Source organism: Delphinus delphis, chromosome 12, assembly GCF_949987515.2.
Source record: "Delphinus delphis chromosome 12, mDelDel1.2, whole genome shotgun sequence".
NCBI lineage: Eukaryota > Metazoa > Chordata > Mammalia > Artiodactyla > Delphinidae > Delphinus > Delphinus delphis.
The window spans coordinates 84745640-84767811 of NC_082694.2; the positions used below are offsets into that span (position 1 = coordinate 84745640).

General features: G+C 42.7%; 1 long non-coding RNA gene across 2 annotated transcripts in view; it reads right to left on the bottom strand.

Annotated features, from left to right (window-relative positions):
- LOC132435532 (uncharacterized) overlaps window positions 1–21406 on the bottom strand; it is a 43082-nt gene extending 21676 nt beyond the window's left edge. For both annotated transcript variants that reach the window (XR_009521569.1, XR_009521570.1), the window contains exons 1-3: window positions 21304–21406; window positions 20601–20686; window positions 6576–6670 (exon numbers count right to left, since the gene is read on the bottom strand). This is a non-coding gene — a long non-coding RNA (uncharacterized lncRNA). The remainder of the gene's footprint in view (window positions 1–6575; window positions 6671–20600; window positions 20687–21303) is intronic.
- Between the last annotated feature and the right edge of the window lie 766 nt (window positions 21407–22172).

Genomic DNA, 22172 nt, shown 5'->3' on the forward strand with positions numbered 1-22172 from the left:
ACATATTAAACAATTTTCAATCTTTAGGGAAAGAGCAGGAAAAAACCCCAGAAAGCGTTCAGAGGACATTTCTTAAGTGTTCTTCTTTGTAATATGATGCTTTCAACACTTTTTAGAGGTTCCCTTCCTTTTTTTCCAGAACCAGTGGGCACCTATTCCACTCTGCATGGCTAGATCAAACCTTCTCATAAAGCATCATCCAGAAAATCAAAGTTTTTCATCAACTACCACTAGGATGTAAAGTCCACGAGGGCAGGGATATTTATTCTTCCTTGTTCACTGATTTATCTTCAGCGCATAAAACAGTGCTGAATCAAAGAGTGCATTAATTTCTCTTGAAAAAGGATTATTCAAGAGGTTGGAGTGCTGAGGGCATGAAACTATAATTTTCAGTGTGTCCAGATGCTCTTCCCATTTTGACACCAACTGTCAGACTGCACAATGAGGTAATGGCATGAGCTCCCCGTAACATGTCACTCATCTCTCCCACTCCCCTCCGCCCAACCTCTCTCCATCTCCTGTGTCAGCTTCTGCTTCTGATCCCCCTGCTGACTTAGACACCTTAGTTTGCCACTTGATTACTTCCACCGTAAATGCATTCACAGCAAGATCTGTGCATCTTCATGGATGACTTTCAGGGTCATAGCAAAAGGTCTTCTTATCAGAGAACACATGACAGGTCGTGCTTTTGTAGGAATGGCCCCATGTCTCTTCCTTAACCACCCTTCTAAAGTGCTCTGCACCCCACGTATGTGGAATTTTCTAGACACAGGATCATTTCTTCCCTATTTACAGTTGGACCAGATAAGCAGAATCACTATGTGTGATACAGGTTAAAGAATTGTTTATATCTTATAAAGATATAGATACAGAATTTGCTATTGACCTCATGGATTGTTGGAGCTGGTGAAGCAGTCCACTTAGGGCAGTTGCTCCTGTGTCTGGTGTTGAGTTTGAAGTCAGCAGAGTTGGTGGTTGGGAAGGAAAGGTAGATATTAAGTGGGAGAGAGCAAGGACAGATTTGGCCTGGTGTGCCTCTCACCCCCTCCGATCTTAGGGATGCGGGTGCAGATCTGCTGGTGCCCTTCACTGCAGAGATGGGCATGAGTCTGGCCCAGGATCCAGAGAAGCTGGAGGGGGAGGGGAGGACGAAGCTGCAGGAGGTGCAAGCTTGGCTTCTGCCCCTCACCCACAAGGTGAGCCCATGGATGAGCAGCGATGGGCAGAGCTGCAACAGCACCAGGCCGCACACAAACCCCTCAGGCAGAACCGTGACTGCTGCACGTTCTGGCTTCCAAATCGCGCGTGGACTCCTCTCGTGGCAAAACCCGAACATTCAGAAGTGATTCTGAGACAGCAGCTCCAGGGCAAATCTACGCGTTCCCCAGCTTCCAGTCCCCAGGCAGACCCGCCAGACCATCACCGGAAGATGGTGCGGCTCTTCTATGTCTTCAGGAAGCAGGAGGAGGCTTGAGGCCACCTTGGCTCTCACAGATAGCTGGTGACAGTGACATGGAACAAGGGAAGGCCCAAGGAGTTTTAGTTCAGTTATTGTAAACACTGAAGGGTGGGAAGTTGAATGCGGAGTGATTGCGTTTCGGAGATCTGTATATCGGCACCGACACATCCCGCTTGGAGCTGCCATCAGAGCTGTGTCTGCTCCTTCCCTCCACTGATGGAGGTGATGGTTACTGAAGAGCACTGCCAATTTAGAGTAGAGATTCAGAGAGTGTAGAAGGGAGGGATGTGCAGATCACAGGGGCTAACTTACCTGAATTTCTCAAGTGTACATGACTTGAATGTTTGATTTGATTTAAATTTCAAGTACCATTAATAAAGAGATGAAGTTTGTATGTTTATAAGAGAGGACAGGGCTTTAAGAAGTCTTTATATATAAGTTAAAAGGATTTATGAAGGGAAGCCTGAGTTCAAAGAAGGTGAATCTTTTGATTTGATTTAATCCCTTAGAGCCTACTTGTTAAAGTCTGCTTTGGACATATGGCTCAGGGCTGCTATTCGAGTTGACCCAGCGAAGGACACTTTCATTAAAATAGGCACAGTTTATTACATACATGTTTCATAGGTTTTATTAGTGAGCACTTTACACATATACATTCAAGGCCTCACCACAACACTGCAATGTTGCTTTATAGTTGCTTATTTTGTAGATGAGAAACTGGTTGTCACCAAGGTTAAGTGACTTGCTCCAAATTACCCAGCCTGTAAATGGCTAAATGAGGAACCACATCAATTATCTGCCTGTGAAACACAAAGTTTTTTTTTTAACATCTTTATCGGAGTATAATTGCTTTACAATGGTGTGTTAGTTTCTGCTTTATAACAAAGTGAATCAGTTATACATATACATATGTTCCCATATCTCTTCCCTCTTGCATCTCCCTCCCTCCCACCCTCCCCGAAACACAAAGTTTTAAAAGAATCTCTCTCTGATTTTTCCCTTTCTCAAGTTCCTGGGGCCAACGTGAGGCTCATCTGAAGAAAGAGTGAGGAATGCTAAATTCACTGTGATTTATTCTGTGGATACGTATGCATTGTGTGTGCGTGCGTGTGCACACACACTTATGTATGCAAACATACACACAGAGGACAGGGACGATGTCTAGCCAAGGCATTGATGTATTCTAATGCTTAAAGCAAAAAGTATTAGATTATTTGTCCATATGTCATGTACTGGGTCAGGTGCTGGGTAAACCATGGAGAACACGATCAGCTCCTACTGTCAGTGGCTGGTAATCAAATGGGGGAGGGAAAAGTAATCAAATGCTTCTACTAAGACATATATAGTTACAATTTATCTTATTGTAAACTCAGCGCAACAGAGATCTATGAGCACTTGTTACAAAGGAATTCAACCTGAACTGGGAAAGTCAAGTAAATTTTCCTTAAAGAAATAGGGCAGCCTCATCGAACAGGGAGGTCAGCTCGGTGCTTTATGACCACCTAGAGGGGTGGGATAGGGAGGGTGGGAGGGAGGGAGACGCAAGAGGAAGGAGATATGGGAACAGATGTATATGTATAACTGATTCCCTTTGTTATAAAGCAGAAACTAACACACCATTGTAAAGCAATTATACTCCAATAAAGATGTTAAAAAAAAAAAAAAGAAAGAGCGTCAAGTTCATCTGAAAGAAGAGTCATGGGCAGTAGTGCTCTCTGTAGAGGAATACTAAAGACAGAAGAAACAGCATGTGTTAAAGGCCTGTGTCAGGAGGAATGAATGGATGTTTAGTAATTAATCCATTTAACACCTGGAAGCATGGATACCAGAGCTTCTATTGGCAGGATGCGAGAGTCACTTACCATTGCCTGCAGTTCACTGGGCGGCCCCCTCCTGGGATTTTATGGCAGTTGGAATAAATGACACAAAGGCACCAATGGGTGTGAAATAAAGATTACTGCTCACATAGCAAACAGAAAAAAGGTTCCCTAAGCAGAAAGTCAAGAGTGAAACAAGGGCAAGGGAGCAGGAATCAAGCTTTGGGTTTTTACCACTAATGGGGCTGGAGCTGGGATCGGGTACCCTCCCAGGTAAGTGCTTACATCGTTTGAAATGTCCATCGCTCAAGTGATGAAGGACACAGACACTGCTTCTTATCAAGTTGTCCAGATGTGGGGCAAAGGGGAAAGGGGAAGTTGAGCCTGGAAAGCTGGCAGCAGTCGTCAGAAATAGACTGTTGATCACATAGTGTAAGTCACAGCAGAGTGAGTTTTCATAATTTCAGTGCAACATCAGTAAGTCACCATCCAGGGTAAAATGCAGCCAGAAGTCAAAGTCACACAGTCAAAACAGAAAAAAAAAAAAAAAGGTTTTCCTTTTGTCAAAATAATTATCTGAAAAGGAAGGAAATGCCATGGGTGATTTAGGGTGTGTGTGCGTGTGTGTGTATATATGTGTGTGTGTGTGTGTGTGTGTGTGTGTGTGTGTGATGTATATGAAGACTAAATTGATTTTTAGAGAAGCAGATTGATGCAAACATTAGTTACATCAACACTTCTTCTGGCAATGGGATCACAGGGGTAAAGAAAAAAGGTGAAGAAAATAAAGATAAATTAGATAAAGTAGTAGTTTTTTGGTTCTTATCATATACTACTGCCTGCCCGGGGCTTTGCATAGGTCAACTCTTTAAACCTTCATAAAAATCTATTATGTTAATATTCATTTCATTTTGCAAATCAGTAACCTGAAGTTCAAAGAGTTATGAAGGTTAACTCAATAAGTGGTAGAGTTGGGATTTGAATTTATAGTTGGGTAATTATGAGATTACCACTGTATTTAACCAATTGTTTCAAGTGTGCTGTGTTGAGTTTATCTAGATTTTTTTCCTCAAAAACTCATTAAAAGTTTGAGAAATTCCCTTCAGCTTGCTCTTACTATTGATTAATTGAAAGGAATTTTCCTGCCAGTACAAAACTTTATATTTCCCAACTCGCCCATGAATTCAAAGTTATTTTGAAACACAAATCTTCTTAAAACTCAATAAACACTTTTTAATTTATTCCAGGAAGCCATACAGCATAACTATTCTCACTCTCAGAAATAATCATAAAATGCTAATTTGGTTAATTTTCCTCTATAATTTTTTTTCAGAGCTCTGTTTAGGAAATATATTGGCATTACTTATAACTGTACAATATTCCGCTGAGAACAGAAATCAAAAAATATAACCTAGCCCTGAAGTCTCAACACATTTTTCTTTTCTTTTCTAGTTTCATTTTGTTTGTAATTCCATTCTAGTCACCCTTCTTCTCCTTCGCACCTATATTTTTATACCCCTGTTGGAAGAGATGAAGTTGAGACTTCAGGAAACAGAACATTTGTCTGTTTTAGAAATCCCTTAAGAGATTTAAGTCAGAAGATTCTTCTTTCAAAACTTCTTTGTTTGAAAATGTGGTTTGATAATTTGGGGGCTCACAACTTGGTGAAGTCATTTGCTTTGTTGATACAAATTATAAGATGCACCATTTTTTGAGAGTTAGAAAATATAGCAGTATCCATCCATCCATCTACCCATCACTTGCAATATCCATAGTGCTATCACAAGAACCAATGCATGGGTCTATGTGCATCCACAGCTCTGCAATCACCTTCAGTGGGAAGGAGGCATTAAAGGGAGAGAGTCTTGGGGCAAGGAGGTTAGTTTGGAAACTATTGTCTTTGCTCCCAAACCCATAGCAGTAGGCTGTGTATTACTCAGGTTAGAGGTGGACATAGAGTAGACTCGTGGTCATGATCTCAGGTGGCCTACAGGAGCCAGAAGGTGACATTCTACCTGACTCAAACCTGAGACATGGGGTGAGGAGCCCGGGGCTTAATGAAGAGTATACCCCACACTCAAGGGCATGCACATTTAGTTTAGAACAAAACAAAAATGCTGCACTTGCCACAAAAATCTTCAGGACAAATTTTGCCCAGGGGTTACCAGCTTACAAGCTCTGGTTTAGAGAAACCTGCTTAAACAGTCACAGTGACGCTCACACATCATACAGGGACATGGAGTGTGAATCAGAATCAGAGAGAATTAGACATTTTTGACTCCCTTACAAGCCTTCATGACTGGGCCAACTGGAGGAGGAAATACTCTAAATTAGGGGATTTAAGATGTGGACACCTGAGTGTCTTCACTGAACACAATTTTTATTTTGCAGCACCCATGTAATGGATCTCACAGATAAGGCCATGGTATGGAAAAGCCAAGTTTCATTCACCACAAACATGACTTCTAAACCACAAGAGCAATGTGAGTCTTCAAAAAATAAAAATCATTGTTGAAGGCTTATAATATTCCAGAAATTCTTCCACATATTATTTAATTTCATAATATTCCTCTAAAAGAGGCATTTTTATACCCATTTTATACATAACAAAACTGAGGCTCAGAGGGGTATGCAATACACCCGAGGTCACACAGCTGGTAGATGCAAGAAGTCAGATTTCAGTGAGTGTCAAGTCCAACACTTTTCCCTGTATGTCCTAGTTTTCCATCCATGTCCCAGGCAATTAAACAGTAATCTAAATCTCTTGGAGTCTGTCTGGGCTAAATTATCGACAATGCTGAGTTTGACCTTGCTTCTCTTGTGCAAACACTAATGGGCACCTTTCTGTTGCCTCCCTGTATGGTGAATTTGACGTGTGAACTGGGAGGTGTAAGGTAGCCTCCTTCTCTGTTCCATAGTGTACTGGGGGCTGCAACAGGAATCCACCTTAGACTCGGAGTCAGTTCCTATTCTTTGAGAACCTACTACTTGTCTGGTGTGATGCTGGCGGAAGTTACTCAATAGCTACATTTTGACTGATGATTAACATCTCCACCAAAAGTCAGCCACCCTCTCTTTGTGCTCCCAGGCACTCTTTATTTCGCTATTGTACCTTTCACCTCATTTTGGTTTAATTCACGTGTGTACATGGCTGTGACCTCTTGTAGAGGAAGCTCCAAAAGCTCCCTATTTTTCAATCCCCTTCTTGCTTAGCATAGGTTCTGGCCCAGAGTTAGATGCTCCATTTCAAAAATTAATAAACAAAAATAAAACAAAGAAGCTTTCCATTATATACCAACCTTGGTCTTTATGCCCTGTCCAAGCCACCTTCTCTTGGCAGAATAATTCTATTTTGGCATGGAAGGAGCAACCACTCATGGGTATTTTTCTTCTCCTACAAGGGTGCGGGAGAAAAGAAGAAATAAATAATATACTTCCACAGGCTTCTCATTATTATTTCTGGGAAAACATAATAAAGCTACAGCTGGCAGGCACTTATTTTTTTCTTAGCATTTAATAATAGAATTAATTGCTAAGTGGAAAGCTTGCAAGCCCCTTTCTGTTGTGCATTGCCCTCTGCTATCATTATGAATAGATGTAAAAATCAAAGCTAATTATCATTCAGAATGTTTGAAGAGATAGACTGAACCACACACAAAACTCATTTTACCCCTACCACAGACCCAGGTTACAAAGTTCACACACACACACTGTAGGGCAGAGTATCACATGGGTACCCAAGTATTCCTTGAACTTATGTCCTTTTGCTGTAGCCATTGACTGTAGTCTGGCTGTTTCATGTGGCTCTGATGTATCACATTGTTTCCTAGGAGTCATGTCAGCTGGAGGTCAAAGGCTTGGGTTGTCTTGAGAAGCTCTTTATAGACAAGTGTAGTGCTTCTCTGCCTCCAGCATGATGTGAGTGACCCTCTGAGTTACCATTGCCACTTGGCAACATGTAATGTCAAAAGGCAAGAGTGGAGGCTACAAACGTGGGAGAGGGGAGTGGACAGGCAAAAATCTCAATTTATAGAGGAAAGAGCTGTAAGGGGGCAACAAGTCCAGGGAACAGGGGGGTTTAGAAAAGGAAAACCTTTTAATGTTGTAGGACACGCAAACATGACAGAGAAAATAGATCATGATAAGATCATGAGAACACTTTCCCCCCATAGCTCTGGAAGCTCTGGAGAGCCCCAAAAGAAAGCTAGAATCAGTAAAACCTATGAAAAACAGCTTTTGTAGGAATGGAAGGCTAATTTCAAGGTTGTTTTTAAATTTATGTTCCGTTAGAGACATTGAAATATAATTTTCAAAAAGTTAAAGTCATTGTTCTCAAGTAAATAACAAATAAGCACAGATCAAAGATTTTATGAACCCATTAATTAATGGGTGAACCAATTAATTAATACACCAGATTCAAAGAGTATATAAGAAGGTAAATATAGATACAGGCACAGCTACAGTACAAAAGTGGTTAATGTCCAACAGGGCCACAGAAACTGGGGTTATATGTTCCAGCAGAGAGAAATTACTAACATCTCTAACGGGCATACATTTATAATGCATCTTCACAAGTCTGAAGCTTTTAATTGATGGGAAACAGTGAAACTCCGCACATATTTCTAGATGTTTTGGGTGGCCTCTGCCCCCATATGACACTGAGAGGTCATGGTACCCACCTCTTGGCCTCATTTTCAGATTTTGGATCAGTTTTCTGACTAAACTTGGAGTATGCTGCCAACAGTTCATGGGGGCAGGCTTGGGAGGGGTTGGTTTGTGCATGGAGCTGCTGGCCTCTGGAAAGCGATTGCAGGGAGAATGATGTGGTGGGGATATAGCAGTTCTGCTGCATGTGATATTGAGCTTCATTGTAAAAAAATCTGTCTTTCATACAGATGACCCATAGGCACATGAAAAGATGCTCAACCTTGCTAATTATTAGAGAAATGCAAATCAAAACTACAATGGGGTACCACTTCACACTGGTCAGAGTGGCCATCATCAAAAAGTCTACAAAGAGCAGGGCTTCCCTGGTGGTGCAGTGGTTAAGAATCCGCTTGCCAATGCAGGGGACACGGGTTCGAACCCTGGTCCGGGAAGATCCCACATGCCGCAGAGCAACTAAGCCCGTGCGTCACAACTACTGAGCCTGCACTCTAGAACCCATGAGCTACAACTACTGAGCCCATGAGCCACAGTTACTGAAGCCCGCATGCCTAGAGACCGTGCTCTGCAACAAAGAGAAGCCACCACAATGAGAAGCCCGCGCACCGCAATGAAGAGCAGCCCCCACTCGCCACAACTAGAGAAAGCCTGTGCGCAGCAGCAAAGACCCAACGCAGCCAAAAATAAATAAATTAATTAATTAAAAAAAACCCTACAAATAGCAAATGCTAGAGAGGGTGTGGAGAAAAGGGAACCCTCATACCTGCTGGTGGGAATGTAAATTGGTGCAGCAACCATGGAAAACAGTATGGAGGTTTCTCGAAAAACTAAAAATAAAGTTGCCTTATGATCCAGTAATCACTCTCCCTGGCATGTATCTGGGGAAAACCATAGTTCAAAAAGATACATACACCCCTGGGTTTGTAGCAGAACCAGTTATAATAGTCAAGACATTGAAGCAACCTAAATGTCCACTGACAGATGAATGGATGAAGAAAATGTGATATATATACACACACACACAATGGAACACTACTTAGCCATATAAAAAGAATGAAATAATGCCATTTGCAGCAACGTGGGTAGACTTGGAGATTACCATACTAAGTGAATTAAGTCGTAAAAAGAAAGACAAATACCATATGATATCACTTACATGTGGAATCTAAAATATGACATAAATAATCTTATCCATGAAACAAAAACAGACTTACAGACACAGAGAACAGAATTGTGGTTGCCCAGTGGGAAGGGGGGTGGAGGAGGAATGGATTAAGAGTTTGGGATTAGCAGATGCAACTGTTATATGTAGGACGGATAAACAGCAAGGTCCTACTGTATAGCACAGGGAACTATATTCAGTAGCCTGTAATTAACCATAATGGAAAAGAATACGAAAAAGTGTGTGTGTGTGTGTGTGTGTGTGTGTGTGTGTGTGTGTGTGTGCATGTCTAACTGAATCACTTTGCTGTACAGCAGAAATTAACACAACTTGGTACATTAACTATACTTCAATAAAATAAAATTTTAAACTGTCTGAAATTTTCAACACATCTCCATGACTTGCTAATGTTTTGTATAGTCGGGTGGGAGGCAATCAAGTCCATCCTCAAGGTGGGCACCCCAGGACCAACTGGGGGGCTGCCCATGGGAGGCGTCCATGCTCCCTGTCCCACACAATAGAAGGACCAGGAGTTTTACACAGTACATTAGATCATCAGTCCTCATAAAAGGTCCTGGAGGTGGATTTTATTCTCACTGTTTTAGAGATGAAGTAGCTGAGATACAGTTCTAGTAACTTGCCATACGCACAGCAAGTGCCAAGCCAAGATTGAAACTAGGTCTACTAACTTCTGTATCTGGGGCTGCCTTCCTCCCGTGGACCTCGCAGACAAGAGTCGGGGGAATGAGGCCAAATGTTGCCGTTTTTCAGCTTGGAAGTAAAGCAGGCTAGTGGCATTTTATGGCACATAGTCCATGAAATAAATGTAGCACCGCAGTCATTTGAAATATCACTTCCTGTATTTTCCCTCAGCCATTTTGTCACAAGCGCTAAGCCCAAAGTCTTGGCTGGTTACCCCAGACAACAAACACCACCCAGAGCCTTCGCTCAGCGTCAAGTTTCATACCAGACTTTTAAAATTTGATGGCGAGACAATAGCATTTCAAGAGAGAAAAGGTTTTGCTAGAAACTCTTAAAAGTGGAATTTTGCTCGGGAGTCAAAGCTGGAAAATGTCCCACGGAGTAACATGCTAGATGAAGGTGAGAGGGGAAGGAGAAAAAAGCTTCTAGGTGTTAGCAGGGCTTCCAGTGACTCCCAGTGTGCTAAGAAGACAGGATGACGAGAAGGGTCTAAAAAAGAAGGTTCCAGAGCATGGCAAACTGGTAACCAGAAGCAATGGAAGGTTTAAAATCACTATCGGTGGGCACGTGCACAGCACAAAAAGGAGCCGGTGGGGGTGTCCCTGGTGGCGCAGTGGTTGAGAGTCCGCCTGCCGATGCAGGGGACACAGGTTCGTGCCCCGGTCCACGAAGATCCCACATGCCGTGGAGTGGCTGGGCCCGAGAGCCATGGCCGCTGAGCCTGCGCGTCCGGACCCTGTGCTCTGCAACGGGAGAGGCCGCAACAATGAGAGGCCCGTGTACCGTGTACTTTCTTTCTTTCTTCTTTCTCTCTCTCTCTCTCTCTCTCTCTCTCCCTTTCTTTCTCTCTCTCTCTCTCTTTCTTTCTTTCTTTCTTTCTTCTTTCTCTTAGGTTGCTAAATTTTATAATTTTTTTTCTGCATCTCTGGAGATGACTGATTTTTCTCATTGATTATTGTATTATGATGAATTATAATAATTGATTCCCATATATTAAACCAATCTTGTATTCTGAATAAAGCTAGCTTGATAGTCATGTAGTATCATTGTTATACTTCACTGTATTCATTTCATATTATTTATTTATGATTTTTGCATATTTATTCTATAGTGCAATTGGTCTATAATTTTTTTTCTATCCTTGTCAAGTTTGGGAACTAAGGTTATATTAGCCTCATAAAATGAGTTACAGGAGTGCTCCCACTTTTTCTATTCTTTTTTCAAAATTTTTAAGGGTTTTACTCCATATATAGTTATTATTAAATATTAGCTATAGTCTCTGTGTTGTATAATATATCCTTGCTGCTTATCTATTTTATACATAGTAGTTTGTATCTTTTAACCCCCCCACCCCTAGTTTGTCTGCAATTTTACCTTGGCCCAGCAATTTTTACTTTCTTATAAGTTTTCTAGTGACACCAAGCAGCTTTGTGTTGTTTAATATTATATCCAGCTTTTCTAGTTTTTCACAGAGAGTAGGTCAGTTTGAATTACCAAATCTTCCATTACTAGAAAGAAAAGTCATAAAGTGTCTTTATTGGTGAAATATGTGGTGTTCAAGATAATGAATTGTCTAGGACAACCTCCCTCCTTATATGAACTCAGTTTAAGGAGCTAAGGAGCCCTCTGGTCTTTATCACTAGGGATGGCTCCTCTGCTTAATACCTAAGTATAAGTGTGCAATTATTAGTTAAAAGGGCCTTAGTAACTTGGGTCCATCTGGTAGTCAGGCCATTCCTATTGTTAGAATATTGTTGCTTTGTACTGTATAAACTTTTAATGCAAGGTGCTAGTAGAGTGCAAAGTAGAGAGCTGGGACTCCATCGAGTTTGGAGCATAGGCAATAATGCTGCTCTGTGCTTGCATAATAAATGTCCACACACATGGCAGAATTTGGTGTAGTGATATACTTCCCTTATAACTGATAGGGAGTTTATAGAAGCATAGAAAACTCTCACCTGTCTGCCTATATTACTAGAAAGGACCTCATATGCGTGTGTGACCAAATAGGTAAGACTGCAACATGGCTAAAGGGAACTTGGAGTAGTTTATAAGCAATAACCAAAGACTATCTAGAAAGAGTAAGATAAAATCTAAAACATGAAAGCTCCTTTTCCATAGGTCATATTTGAATAAGAGCCATGTAGGAAGTACAGGCTGGAATCAGGAGGCCTGTGAGAGACAGGGGGACCCAGCCAGGGTCAGAAGAGAGACAGCCTCTTAGTCAGGGATAAGCATTCCCTTCAACATTCAGGAAGATGTTATGGAATCTATAAAAATGAAGCAAGGCACCAAAGGAAGAGACCAAACTGAGATGAAAAGACAAAGACATATTAAAACGGAAATGGTAGGCAGAATTCTAAGATGACATCTGGTGCAACCCTCCCTTTGAGTGTAGGGAGGGTGTAAGTACAATCGGATGCTACCACAACGATTAGACTATAGCACATGTCAAAGGTGAAGGAACTTTGCAGATATAAATAAGTTTCCAAATCAGTTGATTTTGAGTTAATCAAAAGGGAGGTTATCTGGGTGGAGGTTATCTGAATTAATCAGATGAAGACCTCTAAAAGAGGGCTATGACCTTCCTGGAGAGTTCCTCCCACTGGCCTTAAAGAAGCAAGTTCTGTAGTTGTAAGGACATGCGTTCTGACAAAAGCCATGTGAACCTGGAGAGGACCTCAGTCTCAGATGAGTCCCTTACCTGGCTGACCCCTGACTGCAACCTCTTAAGACCCTGGGTGAAGCCAGGCAGAGACTCTTGGCCTGCAGGGGCTGTGAGATGGTAAATGGTGCTTGTTTTAAGCCACTGTCTGTGTGATAATGTCTTACACCACAATAGAAAACCAACACAAGGAAGTGTAAAAGCAACAGTAGTAATTAGAAACATAGAAAATAAATCGCTCAGAGATTATTTTTGGCAAACGTAATCTAAAGACATATCCTAGCCAACTAAAAGATGAATAGAAATAAATAATTCAAAAATGGGGAAATTAAAACATTAATAACAAAAGGGCAAACAGAAGTCTTGATCATTTAGATGTTTTAAAATATGGAAATAGCCCCTGAAACAACTCCTGATTCAAAGAGGAAATTAAAAAAATAATTACAGACTAATTTAAAAATTATAGTGTTGAGGGTATTATGTATGAGTAATTGAGAAGTATACATATTTTATGCCATGTTAAATTTATAACCCTAAGTATTTTTATTAAGCCATAATGATAATAAATAAAACATTTAACCCACATGATTAGTAAGAGAACAATATCAACTTTATGAAAAGAAAGTGGAAAAGTGCATTTAAGACAAAAACAGACAGTAATAAATTAGAAAAAAGAAACATGAAGTATATAAATAACGAGTTGTTTCTTTAAAGAAAATTATAAAAGGTATAAAACACTGGCTGATCTAATTAAGCAAAACAAGTAGAAAGAAAACATAAATAAATCCAATTAGGCATAAGAGTAGAAGGATAGATGCCAAAAAAAAAAAAATCAGAAGAAAACTACACCTCTCATTTACTGTCTACACTCCTCCCTCAATAACAAAGGGCCACTGGGATTGGAATTCACTCTTTCTCTTCCTGTGTAAAATTAGGCAAGTCTCTCACCTTTCTAGGCCTCCCATAAAATGTGAATAATCTCAAATATCTGACAATTTAATAGAGTTAACCCTTGCAGGCACTGCCTCTGGGTGTGATCAGGATAATCAAAGCTCACTTATCAAAGCACTTGAGATTTCTTGGTTGGCTGAGAACTAAGCAGAGCCTTTTTGCTCTACCTCTGCTAATCAAAATCTTCCAAAACATAGAAGAGGAACAAATATTTCTAACTGTGTGCTTGATAGATTGAAATCACACACCTAGAGAAAATGATCCCACATATGCGAAAAAGATTGCAACAAACCAATGGGGAGAGGCTGATGATGAAGAGTAGATCCTTCGGGTAGGCTGCCGGGCTCTTTGTAAAGTGGCCTTTGCTCTTGGTCCCACCCTATCCCTCCATCACCCGTCACCTGGCCTGCTTCCCATATTAAACTAGTGTCAGAGCTCCAAGAGGACTGGGCTTCCTCTGGCTTCATCTGAGGCACCTTCTTCCAAATCTTCCTCCTACCTCCTGTCCTCAGATCTCAAGTTAGACTTTAGCCCCCACGAGAGAACTCCTTGTTGTTACAGAAATCTAAAAATGCCCCTTTCCAGGACAGGAATAAAGACGCAGACATAGAGAGTGGACTTGAGGATACGGGGAGGGGGAAGGGTAAGCTGGGATGAAGTAAGAGAGTGGCATGGGCATATACACACTACCAAATATAAAATAGATAGCTAGTGGGAAGCAGCCGCATAGCACAGGGAGATCAGCTCGGTGCTTTGTGACCACCTAGAGGGGTGGGATTGGAGGGTGGGAGGGAGATGCAAGAGGGAGGGGATATGGGGATGTATGTATATGCATAGCTGATTCACTTTGTTATAAAGCAGAAACTAGCACACCATTGTAAAGCAATTATACTCCAATAAAGGTGTTAAAATAAACAAACAAATAAATAAATAAAAATGCCCCTTTCCCCCAAGATATCTGTGCCCTTGTCATTCATTCAGATGCTACTCTATGTACTGTTGTGAAGGGAATTGGTGTAATTTGTGTTACAGATTTCAGGTAGGGGGTTAGCCTGGATGTTCTAGGTGGGCCCAATCTCACCACTTGTGCTTTATAAGCAGAGAAATTTCTCTGGCTGGAATCGGATGTGGTGGATGAGGAAATTAGGAAAGATGAGGCCAGAAGGGAGGTCAAAGAGATTCAAAGTGTGAGGACTTGCCCTGCTGTCTCAGGCTTTAAAGATGGAGGGAGGGGGCAACGAGCTGAGGATCGTGGGTGGCTTCTGAACAGTCCTTGCTGACAGCCAGCCAGGAAGCCAGAACCTCCGTCCTGCTGACAACCTTAATGAACATGGAAACATGTTCTTCTCCAGAGCCTCCTAAAGGGATGTGGCCCCATGACGCCTTGCTTTCAGCCTGCGAGGTTCTAAGCTGAGCCACCCTGACCCTGGATTTCCAACCTAGAGAAATGTGAGAATGCATGTGTGTTGTCTAAGCTGCTAAATCTGTGATAATAGAAAATGAGCACACTCCCTAATCCCTCAAGGTAGATTAGGTACAAGTGTGACATCCAACATCTTTTACAGACACTTAGGCACAGGAGCCCAATAATCAGAAAAGATCATGGCCTTGGTGCTGGTGCAGGGTCCCAAGGGCCCGCCGCTAGGAATGTAACTTTAATTGTTGGATTTGGGGTCCCCAGGGAGGCTGAGGAGAAAGGGAAGGTGTGGCTGGAGGCGTAGGGTGGGCAGAAGTGGTTACTGTCAACCTGTATAAAGCATCTCGATACACTGGCAGCCAGCGTGTCCTGACTGGATCCCCGTCATGGTTAGGTGCTCCTCCATGATCTCCCAAAGCACCCCATCTTTATATATCTATCATTAGGTGCATCACAGTGCATTATTATGGCCCGTATAATGCCTGGTGCTCCAGCAGAGTGAAGCACTTTAGAGGCAGGAATTGTGTCCTCTGTAATACAGATGGCCAGTGGGGAGAATGAGGTCTGCCTGCCTGCATCACGCCTGGAGAGTTGCAGGCGTGAGGGGGGCAGAGCCTACAGGCGTGGTAGGACAGGACGTCTGGGAGCAGTGGGTGGCCTGTCCTCACAATCCTGATATGGCAGGAGGCGTGTATCACCACTGGGAAACAGAGACTGCCCACCGGTGACCAGTTGGAACCAGCTCGATTCACGGACACAATCCCCAGCTGGAGGGCAGCTCCCAGCCTCCCGTGGGCTTCAGGGGAGAAGGTACAGATGGGAAGATGTCCTGAGATCAGCCCAGGCTGCCAGTGCTCCCGGGGGGATCTGGCAGTGCAGAGGCCTCTGAAGAGCCCACAGCACACACACGAAGGAGCAGCAGTTAGACAGCTGCTGAGCAGAGGGCCCAGGGCCACCAGGGATGGCAAGAGAGAAGCAGGAAGATGTCAGTGTGAAGGTTTGGTGTAGAAACCCTGGTCTTTTAAAATAGCTGACTCTGACTCTTAATTACCTAAAACCATCATGTAGAACTGTGACCCGGCAGAGGCTGCTTGAGTGAAGAAAGAAATCAAGCTTTTTATACTTGTTCCCTCATTGAGTTTAAATAACTGGATACACATTCACCCACAAAATAAACAATTATTGAGAAACTGTTATGGAGAAGGTAGGTCCTGTGGATAAAATGATTAAGATGGTCTCTAACTTGAGGTTCTCAATCTAACGGTGTATGAGGAGGGTGTCAAAAGTGAATACAGCACAGTAGGAGAAGGGCTATAGTAAAGGAACAGGCTGCAGGTGCACCCAGTTACCCCTGAGAAAGGTGAAGGGACCTCTCTAGGGAGTCTCGATCATGGACCTCAGCCCTGCACGGCCATCCTGTGGCAGTCCACCAACACACCGTGGCGTGAGACACACTTTGGAGTTGAGTAGTGGGTGCTTTTGAAAGGATGGAGAGAGGGGGAAGGAGACAGGCTTAGAGGCCAGTGGATGTGGAAAAGGATGGAGTGCAGGAGCCAAAAGATGAGAATTCATTTCGATAGAACTGCTTCTTGGGAATATTGTTCTTGTGCATATCAAACTAAGTCTCATAAGGCAGCATGGATCGCAGTGGGGACACATGCAGTTTAATTTGCTTAATCACATCTGCTGTGTACTATCCTGTAGTCGGTTAGTGTTTTAGTTCATGGTCACTTTTTCTGGTCTGGGCGCTCTGGTTGTTTCACAGTGAGGCCTGGCTCGAGGCGGCATGCAGAGACTGGCATTGGACTCTCCTGCATGAGCACGGGGAGTGAGCCTCACGTGGAACAACTTTATGATGAGTGTCCTGGCCTACAGGCTGGGCTTACGGAGGTTGAAGAAGAGTCATCACTATTGTTGATTTAGGGCCTGGGGAAGATGAAAAAAGGAAAGGTGAGTGAGAGTCGGGGAAGAGGGTGATAGACAGCTTCTCAGACTCTGCAGCACAGACTGCTCCATTCATCACATGTTCAGTGGAAGCCCGGGAATGCTTTCAACAACCAGGGACATCTTATCTGCAGCCAGGATACGAAATTTCACTTATAACAAAGCTCCGCGTAGCAAGGGCTCTTATCTCTGAGTCCAGAATGAGGGTATTAGTAACAGTACCGGCTTCTTTTTCAAGCCCCATTAATGCCAGGTAATAGGTTTCCCCAATGGTCTTAGCATTTGCTCAGCTGCAGAGAGCTACTGAAAAAGACAATTTATTTGGAAACAAGGTAGACTTACACTGAGAAGGATTACCTAATCACTGAGGTTGCTATTGATTCAGGTATTTCAGAAAAGTTGTCTCTAAGGAGTTTCTGGGGAGTGAGTCAGATTTTTCCTGTGGACTTTCATTATGAGGGTGAGGGTGGTGTACTTTTGGACAAGGCTTCAGGCAGTCTCGCAGGAAACCTGTATGTGTTTCTGTGACTGTAGTTGTCTTTATGATTTCGTAATGCTTTACTGCAGCAGTTTGAAACTTTGGGGTTATGTGAATCAGTTTCTAGGGTTCTCTGAAATCCATGAAGCTATATCCAAGACTTCTGTGCATTTTTGTGGGGGGCAGAAGGGCGTGACTTTAACTAATAGCACAAATAAATACACAGATCATTTCCACACACACTATTAGAGAAGAGGTCTGATGAGGGGTGTGTGAAAGCCATGCTTGTTAAGAGGTTGGAGCAAACAGCAAGTACAAAAGCCTTGAGTTGGGGTGCTCCTGAGATGTGCAAGATAGCCAGAAGGCCAGTGTGGCTGGACTAGAGTGCGGAGAAGAATTGTGAGAGATGAGGTCAGAGAGACATCCCATGGGTGGAGCGGGGGCATGTCTGAAAGAGCCCGTGGCCATTCTAAGGACTGTCTCTGGCACTTGAGAGGGACGGGAAGCCAAGGGAAGCCGTTGAATCTGCAAGTCCTTGGTTGGGTGAACGGAATCAATGGGGGGAAGGACTGCAGTGGAGAGACTGATCAGGAGGCCATTGCCAGGATTCAGGTGATGGGGACTTAGATCCAAGTAGGAGCAGTAGAGCTGATAAATGTAGTCATATTCTGGATAAGTTTCATAGAGCTACAGGGATTCTGGATGGTTAGGTTATGAGTGTCATAGAAAGAAGGGCACCAAGGATGACTCATTTTCAAGGCAAAACCACTGAATCCCCTTTTACTTAAAAATCCTGGAGCCTCAGCTGCCTTCGTGTGGGCACCATGTGCTCCTTGCTCCAGGTAGAGGAAGGGCTTAGTGTCCTGGCAATCGCCCTCTGCAGTGGTCACTCAGGAGGAATTCCACACCCTTGGTCTGTCCTGAGAACCTCTCCAGATCACGAACAGACTCTATGAGAGCAGTGAGCACCCATGCCACTCTTTGCTAAAGGCAGGGCCAGGAGGAGGTGAAGATGGAGGAGAGGAATGTAACTTCATTTTTTTCCAAATTGAAAATTATCCTTTTTTAAACATCATTTACAGAACGCTTCTACTTTCCCCACAGCTGATCACATACCAAAACTTATGGAGTCTATCTGGACTCTATCTTGGGAACTGACCTATTTTCCATTCTTGTGCTATTATCACTCTCTTTTAAATATTATGGAAAAATATTTCAACTTGATTTTGTTGAAGTATGTTTTGGAATTGACAAAAATAATTATATTCAGTTTTGTTTTCTCCATGCAATGTATATAAAAAAGTTCACTCTCTCACTGCCAGAATTCTTTCTAATAAGTCAGTGAATTTTGTGAAAATGAAATCTTTAAAAGAAATGATTGGCGTTTGGGCTCAGCCTGTTTATTCCCATATTCAAAGGCAGGATAACAAATGGTGTGCAAGCAAATCTTTCCAAACCTGCCTCAGACACAGGGCACCTGGAGTCTTTAAAGGTGCCCTGGATGCATGACCAAGACATTAACTCCACAGGAAGTCTTGGGGTCACAAAATTATATGTGATTTCCTCAATGGACAAAATCTGAAATCTCCTCCCTGACCATTTAAGTTTTATTGATGATTGTCTAACAATCCAAACCAACTGCCTTAGGTATAGCACTTTTCTTGAACTTGAAGGTGATTTGAAGAGCCAAGTGTGTATGTGTGTGTGTGTGTGCATGTGTGTGCACATATATGAATTTTGACTGAATCTGTAAAAATGTCCTATGTTCTTAGATCAACACCACTTGAAGTTTAGTGTATTACTGTTTTGGTGGACAAAGGGAAAACATGAGGGACACTTACCAGCATGTGCCTGTCCTCTCTTTAAAGGCTCTAAACCCATGGCTTAGGCTAATGGTGTTGGACAGAGGACTAAGTTTATGAGTAAGATGACTGTGTTTTCCCACCTGCTCAGGAGTGTTACTGTTTTTACCTGTTGTCCTAGTATAGTGATTTATAGAGCCTCTTGTTCTTCAGAGCCCGTTTTCAGATAATAAATAATGTGGTCACCCCAAGCATGAGGTCAGTAAGCATGTTGGTGCCCACTCGGGCCTGTGAGAGAGTGGGGCTTTGCTCTTAGGTTCAGAGGTATTTGAGGATTTACAGGTGAAGCTGGACACATGCTCAGGGAAAATGCAGATATGAGGATGCAAGCCCATCATCCTTACTAAGGAGGGATGTGCATTTCCAAAAGAGATGTCTGAGAAGGGTAGGATTGTTGGATTGGAGACATTTGCCTTCAGGGAACCCCACATTTGCATGGGTTTTGCAGAGTGTCATGGGTGTGATTTCAGAATAGAGGCTATGGAGCTTTGCTGTGACAGGCAGCTGCGGTGAAACGGGAAAACACTGAACTTGGATTTTAGGACAGTTACCTATGAGCCACGTGACCTCAGGGGTGTCATGAAGCCTTTTTGAGGCTTTTTAAAATGGGAAGAATGATGCTCACCTCATAGGCTTGTTGTGGGAATTTAAAAATAGAAATGTGTAGAGGTATACTTAGAATACACCTACTGAAATTACATGTGAGGGAAAGAGAATGAAATATCTATAGGCTAAGGACGAGTGTAATGACCTAAAGCTTCAGAACATGTCGCAGAAATTAGTAGAAGGCTCTCTAGCGATTTTAATGTTGCTTCTCGTTAAGTGTGTGTGTGTGTGTGCGCGTGTGTGCACATGTGCAAAGAGAGAGAGAGAGACCTTTGTTACTGTGTCTATTTGCTTTGAAGGGAATGGATTGGAAGACCCAAGTTTGACCTTTATTTTTTTTTGTTTCTGAAAACACATGCTTTCCTCTAATTCAATCCCTACTGTCCTGGTTTAACAAACTGAACAAGCCTTGCACAGAACCTTATTGTTGGGTGCCTGGAGAGAGCTGGAAGCTGGAGGCACAGAACACTCCCCACACAGGGAGGTCGGCACACAGTACAAGCCCTTGTCCTAGAGGGTGACTCAGAGGAACCTCCTGCAGGATAATAACAGAAGTGCCACTTGGGGCTCAAAGAAGACCATTGTAATTAAAAAGAAAAAAGTATTATATGTATAATCAAGGCTAGGGTCTATCCACAATTCCTTGTCTGCCAGCAAATTGTCTGCTCAATAGGCACAGTGAACAGCAATTATCTTCTCCAAGCTATGAAACCCCAGTGGCGATTGACAGTGACAGTGGCATCCTACGGGCTCACAGTTTGAAGGAGCCTGTTATTAGCAATCACATCAGGCCCCTCCCTGAGTCAGGCTGAGGTTACATAGGTGTCAGGCTTCCTCCTGTGTCCTTCCACCCCAACGATGAGTGTACTCACAAAGGGCACAGCTTGGTGAGGAGATGAGGACACGGGTCTCTAGCCTCAGTGCTGCTGGACCATCCACTGGTACATTTGATCTGGCACTGAAAAAGGGCAAGTTTTGTGATTAGATGAGGCTTCAACCCCAAACACCTAATGAGTTACAGTGGCACAAAGAGGTTTCTTTTGTTTCAGTCGATGTAAGGTTGAGGGAGATTCTTTGTTCTTTCCCTAATTCCCTTCCCAACATTGGATTTGATTTCTCACCTCTCCATGATGGAAGGAGGCCAATTTAAGGGAGAGTAAGACAGCCAGCAGGAAGCAAGAGTCTTTCCTCCAATAATGGCATTTTTAAAGCCTTCATGCTACTGTTGTTCACCTAGCAATAGGGCTCAGTGAATGTTCTCAAACTTGATAATTTTATATCTTCTCTCTTCCTCCCTGATGGTGGAGTCAGAGAACAGCCCCAGAGAAGAGCTCTCTTCCTTTCAGATCAGAGCTTCCCAGCCTGATTCTCTACGGTGGATACAGGTTTGCTAACATATTGATCCCTCTTTACATTCAAGATAGGAAAGCCTGGGCCTTACTCTTTTTTTAAAGTATATTTTACAAATATTACTATTCTTTATATATTTCATAACATGAAAACTTGGGGAAGCAGGGTTCTAGCAAACATTCTCCAGCATTTTCATTCTTTCCTTTGTTGTGCTGCTCATCTTACCTGCCAGATGCTGTATCAGCCAGGCTGCTATTCTCCTCATTTAGGTCAGAAGGGCTCTGGGATATAAGAAAACCCTACAGTCACCTCCATGGAAACATTCTTCAATCACACTCTGCTTTTATTAATTATTAATTTTGTACTCAGAAGCCTGGGCATTGTCGACCAGGACTTTGGGAATGAATAGCCCTTTGATATTAGTGCCACATACTTGTGAAATAGGTCAGGATCAAACATTGCTGAAGTTTGCCCACAAAGCCCGCTCTGAATTAAGCTGACCAGCTGCTTCTATTTCCTTTCTCAACTTAAGCTCAGCTGCACTGTCCATCCAAGTTCACAAGTAGAAATATATAAGGTAGACCAGATTTGGGTGACAATGATGCTCAAATAAAATGTCAGCCCTGAAATTTGATGCCAAACTATGTAATGTAAAAAGTGTGCTCTTCACCAGTAGTGCATCTCAAAAATGAAATCTTCTCCCACCTCTTCCACAGAGAAATTAGAGACTAAATGGACTGATTTCATTTTCCCCACCATCACAGTGACGTTGGACCCAAGAGATACACTGAACTATCTTGTCTCCCGTGTGAAACTAACTTTACTCCTATTATATACCAGGAAGTGTTGCCTGTCATTTAATTCTTGTAGCATTCTCTCCATTTTATAGAAGAAGTAACTGAAGCTTAGAGAGGAATACTGTTATGCGGTGACGGAGATTTGATGGGTCGAGTTGTCTCTAAATTTCATCCTGCCATGTATTTTTCCAGTATCTACTTCAGAAACCACACCAAATGCCTCCCAACCTTCCCACCACACCCAGTATTCTTACTTTCAGTGTTTTATAACATATATGTGCAGGGCTGTTTGATATG